The sequence below is a fragment of the Prionailurus viverrinus genome, chromosome A2 (genome assembly GCF_022837055.1).
Source record: "Prionailurus viverrinus isolate Anna chromosome A2, UM_Priviv_1.0, whole genome shotgun sequence".
In the NCBI taxonomy this organism is placed as follows: Eukaryota; Metazoa; Chordata; class Mammalia; order Carnivora; family Felidae; genus Prionailurus; species Prionailurus viverrinus.
This window is the reverse complement of record NC_062562.1, coordinates 13,643,238-13,652,356: the sequence shown is the minus strand read 5'-3', so window position 1 is coordinate 13,652,356 and position 9,119 is coordinate 13,643,238.

The window sequence follows — 9,119 nt, the reverse complement described above, 5'->3', positions numbered from 1 at the left end:
CTGGAAAAAGATGGAGACAGAGGGAGAATGGGGGTGAGTACAACCCACCCAGTTAGTGTGGAAGGACCAAGTCTCCCCATTCTACAGACCTAGAAACAGACTGAGAGAGGCTAACATGTCACTCAAGGTCACACAGTCAGCAAGCAAGGGTTAACCCAGGATCCAAACCCAGGACCGACTGACTTCAGAATCCCAGCAGTGAAGTTTCACAGTCAGAAGTAAGGGTGTTAAAGAGAATCAGACCTGGTATTGTCTATCTGCCTGTTCCTTGCTGTGTGACCTTCAACAAGTAGATTAGCTTCTCTGTGCCTCAGTTTCTTTGTAGGTTAGCTAGGGATAACATCAGGTAGTTGGAAGGAATAGATGGGTAAATACAGTCAATATGTACAAAATGCCTAGAACTGCCTGGCATGAAAGAATAGATTTGAGCTGTTTTTTAAAAAATGTATTTATTTAATCTCTATGCCCAACGTGGGACTCGAACTCACAACCCTAAGATCAAGGGCCACATGCTCTTCTGATTGAGCCAGCCGGGTGCCCCTGAGCTGTTGTTATTACTATTATTGACCTTAACACAGCCAAGATCAAAATCCCATCTTTCATGTTGGCCTCACCCATAAGACTAGGATTCCAGGAGGGCAGTAGCCAGTCCCAGTCAGCCTGAGGTCCCCAGTCCTTGCAGTAGGCTGGCCTCCAAACCAGCCTTTAATCTGGGTTTGCTGACTGACACGATTCTCAGCTTCCATTCCAGGATTTGGTTGTCGCCAAGATTCTATTCTTGGTTTCCGGGATTTTTGAGAAGCTGCCAAGTCCCAGCTGGAGGAAGGGGCCTCACCCCTGCCCACCCCACCCTCCTCCTGACTTCATACCACCTGGCAAAGATGCCTCCTAGGTCCACAGAGAAACTCCAGTTGTGGGTCCGGCCTTCTATAGGGGTTGTGGCCCTCAGACATAAAATGGACAATTACTGAGTGCCAACTGTAAGTAAGGCCCAATCCAGGCACCGGGACACAGCAGTGCCCTCCCAGGCCTCACGTTCTTCCAGAGACCAGAAACTCTGGGGAGACAGTCCCTCCCCAAAGCCTCACAGCCCCTCTGTACCACTCCCCTCACTGGGGTTCAGGAGGTGGGGACAGATGGCAAGTTAGGGCATCCTCTAAAAATCTAACTCTTGCAGCCTCCCCCAATAAAAGAATAGCCCTGAGGAGGGGAGTGTAGATAACATCCAGCATGGGGGCTGTGGAGGAAAGCTGGTCACATTCCCAGTGCTCTTTCCCTGCTCCCAGAGTCCCTACTGGGAGGCCAGCCGGGGCCCTATCCGTGGTGCTGAACTCTAGGGAGGCAAAGCAATGACAGGCCCACTTGGTCTCCTTGTCTTCCTCTGGCAGCGGCACCACAGCTTCACCCAGGACCCAGAGAGGGCTAGCAGTTTGCCTAGGGCTGCACAGCGGATCAGAGGCCAGACCTCGGGATGGTGCCCCCAACTACCAACCTGTAAACCTTAGCAACTTCTGCCTCCATTCCCGGCTGTCCTCATTTCTCCCCCTTGGAATCCTGAACAAGTGCAGGATCCTCTGATGGCTGTACAAGGCCTGACGAGGAGGACCTTAGGAGGGGGTGAGTTCACAGAATTCACACACACACACACACACACACACACACACTTTGTATGGTTAAAAGGACAGACTACATTCAGGGGCACCTGGCTGGCTCAGTTGGAGGAGCATGTGACTCTTGATCTCAGGGTCATGAGGTCAAACCCCAAATTTATTTAAAATTGAAAAAAAGCTCTGCCTCTTTCTATACATTGTATGACCCTAGACAGGTTGCTTCATTCTCTGGGCTTCACTTTCCCCACCTGTAAAATGGATCATCCAACATGTACCTCATAGTGTTACGGTGAGGATGGGATGAGCAAAGACTTGTGGGGTGCTAGAAATGTTAAATTAAAAAATCAGCTTTTTGTATACAAAGCCTCATGTACACATGCAAATGTACAGAGGTGATCCAACACAGCGACGGTTTCAGGTGCACCCTCCCACGCACACACATACCCTCCCAGAGGCACTCTGTTCCCTCCGCTTGCACCCTCACACACCCACACCCCTTCTCTTAAAATACTTCCTCCCTAGAGCAGCCAGAGGTGAGCATTTACACAGCTGTCTGGGGCTTGTCCCCTCGTGAATAATGCATAAGCATCATGCATATGCAACAGGGGCCTGTGGGGCATTGGAGGAGGGGCGGTGCTGCAGGAGGGTGTGTGTGTGTGTGTGTGTGTGTGTGTGTGTGTCCCTGTCCCTCCCCCTGACCCACCTCCTGTCTCAGTGGGCACTGAATGTGGGTGTGTTGGCCAGCAGGCATTTTTGTGTGCCTGGGTGTGTGTGTCGGGGTGCTGTGTCCAGGCAAGGATCTGAAGTTGTGCCCTGTGATGTGTGGATGTGTGCATCGGTGTGCAGCAGCTCTGTGCGCTGCGTGGAGCATAGGGGACCCACTGTGGTCTCTGGATGTGTGGGTCCAAGTGCCCCTCCGCAGGGGCCGTAAGCACATGTGTCTGTTTCTGGCCTCGGAGTCAGGGCATATTTGTGTGTATGGGCATGATCGTGGAACTCCTCAGAGGAGAACTGAAGCCAGGCTCAGTAAACCATCTCGGGATGCCCTTTGGGGACCTGAACCCCAACATCTCTCCTATTAGCACCCCAACTCTGCACAAAGACCATATCTCCCATGCTTAGGGTCCACACTGCCAATCACATGGAGAGGAGCCCCTTGCTGTACACGCAGCCACACAACCCCAGACTCAGAGCCTGGGAGACACGCGCGCACACACAGATTCACAGTGACATTAACAAAGAGAGACAATATGGGCACTTACAAGGCAGGCAGCATGTCTTCTGCACAAAGACACACACCCACAGTCTGAGCCTCCCCATATAAACCCCTCGATGAGGCCATACCGTCAGACACAGTTTCTCACAGACACTCACACATGGTGATGCCAGCCCCTGGCACAGACCAGGCTGGATAAATGTGGCCTTGGTGACTGGTGGGCACACATCATTTTGCCACCTGGTGATGTGGCCCCTGCCACAAGTTTCCTGACAAAGACACAACCTCAGTCGCATTAGACTCACAGAGGACCCCAGACTCCCCATGGACACACAACCTCTCTCAGCATGGGGTAGACACACACACACACACACACACACACTCACACACACACACACACACAAAGCCCCTGCCTCCGGCGGGGGGGTGGGGGGGAGGCACCTTCCATTTGGGAATGTCCACAAGCCAGCGAGGCTGCTGGGTTCTGAGGTCCCATGATCTGCCCACCCCTCCCTCCTTGCCCTTCCCCCACGTCCCCCGCTGGGGCCCAGCGCCAACCCTCTCCTTGTCCTGGCTGTCTCCCATTAATGCTGCTGAGAGGAACAAAGCCCCGTGCACAGAAATGGGGGTCGGTCGTTCCTGCCCAGGCTGGGCCCGGGATCCCAGCCCCCTACTTCCCGGTGCCTGTGCCCCCAAACCAAGCCAGGACTTTCACAAGCATCCATATGGGCAGATGGAACTGAAGGGGTGAGGCAAGAGTCTGTGTCCCTCTGTGAGGACACAGTCAGATATGGAGGTGCTGGGAGCGGCCCCCCTCTTTGGACTGGGTGCCCCTCATGGGTCCTAGGGATTCTAACTGGGGTTTTAGGGACTCACACCCAGCATTCACCTGGGAGACCCAGTGTGCTCCCTGGGAGAAGAGACACCACCCCAACTCCAAGTCCAAGGGAAGAACAAGGACCACCTTGGGATGGAGCCCCCCCACCCCACCCCAGAACCTCCTCCCTGAATCAGGATGTGGTGACAGGACCTGGGCCAAAAGAAGAGGGAGACTGTAGGGCGCCCCTTCCCCACTGCTGTTCACACTCAGGGAAGACCCCCCTTCCATCGGACTCAGGCTAACCTGGAGGGCCCCCTTCCCCGCTGCAGTCCAGCCTGGATTCCTCCATTCATCTGCAAATTGGGAATCCCCACTTAAAATCCTGGGGTGCCTCAGCTCAGATACCGGGATGCCCAGTTATGGATCCCCCCCCCCATATAGCATCTGGATGTCCCCCTCTTCTCTCTAAACTCGGTGTGTCTTCCCTTAGCCTTGGTTCCCAGTGCCCCCTCCCCAATTCTGAGACCCACCCCCAGCCCGGCCCCCTCCCCACCTTGGAATCGTCTCCGCATTCTCCGGACAACCCAAGGATTGACCCCCAAATCCGAGTCCCCCTGACATTCCCAAGCGCCCTCCAGTTTGCGTTCTCTTCCTAACCTGGGTCTCCCCTCCCCCTCTCAGCCCCCCTCCCTGTTCTGGGGGCTTCTCTCTGATCCCAGGCCCCCTCCCCAATCTCGTGCTCGTCTCTAATTCCGCGGATCTCTCCCCCAACGCGGCCCCCTCCCCACGACGGACCCCCCACCTGACTCCTAGCTCGGACGCATCCCGGGGCGGTCGCCCGGCACAAAGGACGCTCCGGCTTGTCTTGTTCGCGCCGGGTCCAGCCCCTGCGCCCTGCGCTCCGCTCGCCCCAGAGCCGCCTCAGCGCTTATAAAGGGGCCGCGGGGCTGCTCTGCGCATGCGCCCCTGCCTGCTGGAGGCCTCCGGCTGCGCGAGGGAGGGGGCTCTCCCTACCTAAAACCCCCCTCCCCACTTCTTCCACCTCTCACCCCAGCCAGGGGAAGACTACGTCTGATTTCCCGCGCGTTCGCCCATTTTCCCCAAGAGTCACATTAAATGTTCCCAGACGCCCCGCGGGGGGCCTGTCCCACCTTACAGACGTGGAAACTGAGCCTCGGGGAGACGAAATCGCTCCCAGAGTCACGCATAGGGGACGGGCAGAGCTGGGATTCCAACCCTGGGCTGCCTGCCTTTCTAGGGCTCACACTTGAGGCAGTTTGGGCTACAGTTGCTGTTTTAGTCCGTGTAGAGAAAGGAGGCTGAGGCTCAGAGAGGAAAGGAAGACCGCTGGGTCACACAGCTGGTAAGAACTCCCAGCGTTGGAGCCCAGATGTGTCGCACCCTGGAGCCGTTTCCACCAGCTGCAGCCTGCAGCCAGAACATAGCATTCTCTTCATTCATTCCTCGATCCAGTCAGCATTTGTGGAGCACTGACTGTGGAGTCCTGCTGTCACGGGAATATTTTTGCTTTGGGCAGGGGGCACGTGTGTGTCTTTGCAGGGAGACCGCAACCTTAAAAAGTCTGGAGCCACACAATGGAATATTATTCAGCCATGAAAAGGAATGGGGTACTAACACCCCCTAAACATGGGTGAACCTCAAAAACATTACGCTGATTGAAAGAAGCCAGACACAAAAGGCGACAGGACGGTTCAATTTATGTGACATGTTTCGAACGGACAAATCCAGAGGCAGAAAGTAGATGGGTATTTATCACGGATTGGGAGAAGGGGAATAGGGACTGCAGGTGGGTACTGGGTTTCCTTTGGGGATGATGAAAATGTTCTAGAACTAGACAGTGGTGAGGGTTGCAGAGTAATGTTAATATAATTAATGCCCCTGGATTGTACACTTTAGAATGGTAAATTTTGTGTTCTGTGTGCTTTACCGCAATGAAAGCTGGAAATAATGGAAATGGGTGGGGACAAAAGCTTAAAGAGATCAGCCCTTCCCCCACCTTCCTTCCCAGGGTTTTTGTCTCCCAGCTTAGGATGGGATGCACTGGGCAGTGATGGCTCTAGGGGCCAAAGTGACACACTGGGGTGGGGGAGGGGGTACCTGGTGGTTCAGTCAGTTAAGCATCTCACTCTTGATTTCGGCTCAGGTCATCATCTCATGGTTTGTGGGATCCAGCCCCACACTGGGCCCATCAATAAATAAACTTAAAAAAAAGTGATACACTGGGGAGCTATGCTTACTGTTCAGTCCTCATCACAGAGGAAAGCTGGAGGTCAGGGATCACATTGACATGAGTGTCCACAGTTGACAGGCTGGGTGAGGGGGCGATTGTGGTAGCATTGGTTAGGGTGGGGGAGCTGGGGGTCCGGGGTCGCATTGTGTCATGTGTAAGGGATCCAGGCAGCTTCGTTCCCACACGTTCAGGGCTCAAACCTTCCACTCCTAACAGAGTGACTCTGGACCAGCCATTTTGTCTTTCTGTGCCTCAGTTTCCCTGTCTAAAAAAGGAGGATAATTAAGACTCCCCATCTTACAGGGTTGCTGGGAGAATGAAACAGGAAGTAAACACATAAGCTGCTATCATGCTGCTGCCCATTTTCCAGCTGGAGAAACTGAGGCTCAGAGGCACAGGACCACCTGCCTGAGGTTGTACAGTATAGGTACTGGTCAAGTGGGAGTCTAGGTTCATGGCCTCAGAGCCAAGCTGACCCCCACTCCTGACTGCCCCCACCTCTCTCCACCCCCTCCTCTCCACCCCTAGGTCCCCCTGGCCAGCGCCAGGGCTGAGCTTAGAGGGGCTGGCCTGGGGCCCAGGGCGGTGGGGGAGGCAGACTGTTGCTGGGGGCTTGAATGAGGCAACCTTGCCTGGGAATCTGCTGGGCTCAAAGAGCTATTTATAGGCCTGCACTGGGATTGGGTGAGCCACCCCCCGCCAGCCCTGAGTGCCTTCTCTGTGCCCCCCACACTGGGGCCCAGGCCGGGGGCTGAGAAGCAAGTTGGGGGATGGAGCAAGGGAGGGGGCTAGTGGGCCAGAGCAGGAGCAGGGAGGCTGGACCCACCAGGAGAGCTGGATCTCAAGGGTGGACAGTGTCCCTCCAAAGCGCCTCTTAACATACGCAAGGTGACACACGGCCGTGACACATGCAACCGCATTCACGTGTGTCACACGATGACCCCAACAAACCACTAACCCACAGTCACATCCCAGGCCCACAGTGAGCGCACAGGTGGTTTATATACAACCACATGAGACAAGGCCACACGTAAGTCACACAGACCACATACGACCTCACGTGGCTGCACACACGTCATGCCTCTTGCACAACCAAACTCGCAGCTGTGATTCAAACCGCACCTCTAGTCCCTTCATGGTCGAATACATGCCCTGCAGTACCCTAGCCTTTCTGGCAGTCACAAACAAGCCCACATGTGCCCCACATTGTTCACACTCAACCATGTTTACAGCTGTGGGCACATCTACAGGCAGCTAGCACCCAACTATGATCGCTAGGCACACGGGCACCAACACGGAGACATATAGTCCTCCTGGGTCCAACCTCACAACACAGCCACTCATGCTCACCATTCATCACTCCCCCTGTAGTGGCCCTGGGGGGGGGGGTCCCCTGATGAGATCACCTCCAGGATGCCTGGCCACCGCCACCACCCCTGCTTCTACTGTTACCTCCACTTGCCCAGGCTCCCAGGTTTGCACCGTCCCAGGACTGACAAGTCCAGCTGGCATCCATCTCCTCTGAGGTGGGCCCTGTTGAACCCAGGCAGACCCTGGCAGAAAAATCAGGCCTGGACCTGCCCCACTGGGGGCTGCGAGTCACGGAACTGTCACATCCACCCCCACATACTCTCCAGGCTGGAGCCTTGAGGCAATCATTACACTGATCCCCCAGAGGGAACCAAGGCTTGAAGCTATCTGAAGACCTTTCCCTGCCCTGCTCCAGCATAACAAACACAGGAGAAATGGGATCTGGGTTTTGCCATGGATGGGGCTGCATCCCCAGGGAGGGTCCCTGCTGACCCATACTTGCTGTGTGACTTCAGCAAATACCTGACTCTCTCTGAGCCTCTATTGCCTCTTTTGACAAATGCAAAACTCAGCCCGTGGAGAGAACGCCAGAGTCAGATTGGGATTTGAATCCTTCTCCCCCTGGATGAACTTAGCCAAATGATTTTGCTTTTCTGTGCCTCAGTTTCCCTCAGTGAACAAGGGTTGCAGCTCCTGGCTCTTCCAGAGCTTCCTCTGCTCCATCCTCTGGGTGAGGTGGGGGGGGGGGGGAGGGAGTGCCTGGTCTTTCCTCACTCAGGCAAATGAATGGACCACTTTTGGCTGCCCTGCTGGGAGCTTAGAGCTGCTAATTCCCTGGAGAAACAGGAGGCTCTTTCATGCCCAGGCGCCAGTGGGGTGAGGAGGCGGGAAGAGGGTATTGAGCTGGCCTCATACCAGTGGGCAAGGTGGCTCCATGCCAAGACCAGGAGTGGCGCTGGTGGTGGGGGGGGGGGGTGGCTAAGGCCATGAATATCCTCCCTGGGGGACATTGGGTATATATATCCTCAGCTATAAAATGGAAGTGACATGGACCAGCACAGCAAGTTCAACAAACCAGTGGATGAACAACCAGCAAAATGTGGTTTCAAGTCAAACACAAGGTGGGCTCTCAACAAAGGTCAGCCACTGTTGTTATGTGTCCGCCCAAAGAGCCCACCAAATTCTCCAGCAGTCTTATAAACAGAATTCCCTCCATTTCACAGATGAAGGAATTGAGGCCCAGAAAGGTCAACGTGCTTGTCCAAGATCATATGGCCAGTAAGTGAGTGACCCAGCCAGGATTTAAACTGGATCTGGACCCTCCAGGGTCCATGCTTTTCCCACCTTCCTCTGGGGGTAAAGAGGTCTTTTCTGCCATCCGCAGTCCTGGCCCCAGCACTGAGACCAGCAGAGCCAGGTCTAGATGGCACCAGGCCATGACTGAATGCAGGAAGTCCTGGCAGGCAGGGGCTGATGGGGCAGCCCTTCCGGTGGTGTCCCAGTTTCCCAGCCAGCCCACCCCCACCCCCTTACTGGAGTGGGCTTGGGAAGATGCTAGCAGGATGCCAGGAGAACCATTCCCCTAGCCCTTGAAGAAAGGGGCTGGATTCTAGACCATTCAGCTAAAGCCAGGAACCTGCAGCCTTCTGCCAGTAGCTGTTTGTCTCAGAACCCTCCATTCATGCAGATGGGATGGTGTCTTGCCCTTTCTCAAACACCTTCAGGCTCAGCAGGGTTTTGCTCCACATATTTTATTCAGATTCATGGTCTTTCACCCAACCAGGCCTTTACTTATGCTGTTTTCCCTGCCGGACAAATCTCCCCCCATTTTTCTTACCCTGATGAATTCCTGCCCACCCACTAAGGTACAGACACAAGATCCCCTATCCCAGGAAGCCCTTCCTCCAGGTA